Source organism: Mastomys coucha, unplaced genomic scaffold, assembly GCF_008632895.1.
Source record: "Mastomys coucha isolate ucsf_1 unplaced genomic scaffold, UCSF_Mcou_1 pScaffold14, whole genome shotgun sequence".
Classification (NCBI taxonomy): Eukaryota; Metazoa; Chordata; class Mammalia; order Rodentia; family Muridae; genus Mastomys; species Mastomys coucha.
The window spans coordinates 83,742,354-83,745,343 of NW_022196896.1; the positions used below are offsets into that span (position 1 = coordinate 83,742,354).

At 43.8% G+C, this 2,990-nt stretch overlaps 1 non-coding gene across 1 annotated transcript; it reads right to left on the bottom strand.

Moving 5' to 3' along the window:
• Window positions 1-2,465: 2,465 nt before the first annotated feature.
• Window positions 2,466-2,595, bottom strand: LOC116089632. The gene has a single exon (XR_004118413.1). It is a non-coding gene; the product is annotated as a small nucleolar RNA SNORA17 (small nucleolar RNA).
• Window positions 2,596-2,990: the final 395 nt, after the last annotated feature.

Genomic DNA, 2,990 nt, shown 5'->3' on the forward strand with positions numbered 1-2,990 from the left:
GAGGAAAGTGAGTTACAATCAGATATTTCTATTGTCAGTTATCCTTCAGTTATAACTGAAGCTGGAGGCATGGTTAGGGCAATATCTAATGCCTAGATCATGGTCTTCATGATTTCAGCGAGTATGGGTATTGCTTCCATACCGTGGATAGAATGTAACCAGAAGCCTGAAGTTTCAGCCATCATGACTGACCCACCATGATGAAGATACCCTGAAGTGTGAACACAAATAAAACTTTTCTCCCTCAGCTGTTTTTGTCCAGATATTTTATCACAGCCTTGGTTGGGTATTATTGTGAGAGCTTAAAGCAGTTGATCACTTTACAGTTTAAAAACAAAAAACAAAAAACAAAAAGCGAGCCAAGAGCAATGAATACTGTGCTCAGCTCACTTTCTCCCTTTCATTCAGTCCAGGACCCCAACCCACGGAGTGGTTCTGCCCACTTTAGGGATGGATATTAACACCTTAATAACTTATCAACATGATCTCCCAGAGGCTCGTCTCCACAGTGATTCAACATCCTATCAAAGTGATGACACTGACTACCACTCACAACAAACCCACACCTTAGAAGCTTAAGGCGGTATCATTCATTCTACTCCTCTGTTAGGAATCATCCTTAGCAATGTGTCTCTGTGTGTGTTTGTTTTCTGGCTTTGCTTCACGTTGCATCACCAGGGACATTTCAGATTCTGTTTCATTCTTTTATGGTTTTTGTCCAGCTTTGCTAGGCTCTATCTGGAGTAGCTCTAACCCTATGGAATTTGGTCTCTATAGTGGCTTGAATGAGGATGTCCCCCATTAGGTTCATGTGTTTGAATGCTTGGTCCCAGTTGGTAAAACTGTTTGGGAAAGATTAGATGTGTCCTTGTTGGGGGAAGTGTGTCACTGGGGCAGGCTGTAAGAGTTCAAAAGTTAATGCCATTCCCTATTAGCTCTCTACCTCCTACTTCTGGATTAGATGTAAGCACTTGGATGCTGCTCCAGCACCATGCCTGGCTGCCATGTCCCTGCCATGATAGTCACAGACTGTAATCCTCTGGAACCATGACCCTCAAATTAAATGCTTTTATAAGTTGCCTAGGTCATCATGTTTTATCACAGAAATAGAAAAGTAACTAAGATGGTCTTATTAAGAAATAGTATTTACGGGCTCTCTACTATATGTCCCAGCTGTTCAAATAAGACAGCCTATGTTAACTAGAGAAGACTGGTTAAATTCCACAAACAGCAGGTTTTCTCACAGTTGATCACTGCTTGACTTCAATAGAATCTTGTTAAATCCCTCAATTCTGAATACTTAGACCTGTATTTCTCAAGAAAGGATGGTATCCTGTAGAACACAAGAAAATTAATAATCCCATATTGTCTAATATTTAAGTCATTTAAAATTGCACTATCTTTAAAATGATTTATAGTGTCCCCATGGTCCTCTTAAATTTAGAATATTCATCTTTTTTCTATGACTTCACAGTTATGAGGAGTCTGAGGTTGTGAATTTCACATTATGCACTCCAATCCCATTCATCTCCTCTCACACCACCCTCCACCCTTGCAACCTCCCTCCAAACAGAGAAAAAAAATCTTGTTGTGGAAGCTGTAGTGTGTCACAGTGTGTCTGTCCACACTTCTTTGCTTGCAAATGCTCACTGCAATGAGTCAGTGGTCTGGCCCAAGACCTCTGGCTTCTGCTACACTATCAATACTAGACCCTCACTGGGGCTCCTCTCAGATATCCTGTTGTAGCCCCGTGTAATGGAGATCCTGCAGCTTTGGATCTGTAGGAATTACCCAGTCATGCATTTCCAGCAGTTCATCAATGGAGTAGATGTTGGGGTAGACCAATTCAAAGCCCTGAGTCTGGGCCTGAGAGGTATCTGAGGTGGTCAGTCCTTCGGTTCTCCTGTTCTCATGTCCTCAGGGCCACCAACAACTAGGGCATCTCCACCCTGCTGCCCAGGAGAGGTGTAGGAGCTGCTCTCCCATATATTGTAAGGGGCAGGGACAGTTCACCCAGTATCATGACCCCGGGACCAGCTTTCCTACCTGCCATACCACCACCCAGCAGATAATTGCTGGCTCGCCTGCAACCCCTACATCCAGGGACAGCCCTACTGTGCTGCCCATGTGAGCTACAGACCTTGCTCTCCCAGGTGGCATCAGGCTGTTCCTCACTACCCTCTCTTCATTGTGCCCACATCCTTCTGTTTCTCTTTTTCTTCCATTTTTCCACCACTTACTTGCTCCTTTTAGCGGTGCCCGGGGTCTCTGAGTGTCCGGGGGTCGTCTCAGGACTGCTCTCAGGAGTGCTATGCCCTGCTTGTGCATTATGGCCCCAGGCAGGGGTCATCTGAGGCATGGTCTGCCCCACCCCCATGCCTGCAAGGTACCTCTCTGGCTGCCATCTCAGGTAAGCTCCAATGACAGCAGTCTGGTGGTCATCTCGGGCTCGAATTTTTTCAGGGAATATTAGGATGCTAATCATTCAGATGTTCCTGGATCAGAACACTAAGCATAGACATAGCCTCTCTTCTCTGTCACCTACTGATGCCCATCTGACACACCAACCATACCTGCAATGCCTCTAGGGGTAGGAAGAATATCTTATAAGTTATTCATGCATCTTATACTAGATGAAGATTAAGTGCTACGTAATTTCTCATCATTCTATTGTTTAGGGTAGTAATAGTGAGAATCCTTAATTATGAAAGCCAATTTTCTCTTTTGCAATTATCAATCAGTCTGTAAATAATAGTTTGATACCTTGTAGATACGCTACTCACAAGCAACCATTCACAAAGCTGTGGTGGAGGTATAATGCCCACATCCTATTCCAAGACATCTCTATCTGATCCCTGGTACTCATGACTGTGATGCCTCCTATTGAAAAAAAATGAGATTTTGTGGGTGTGATTACATCACTGGTCTTGTGTTATTCTGATTCACGTCTGTAGTTATCAACGTTATCAGTGGTGTTTGTATAAGAGGAG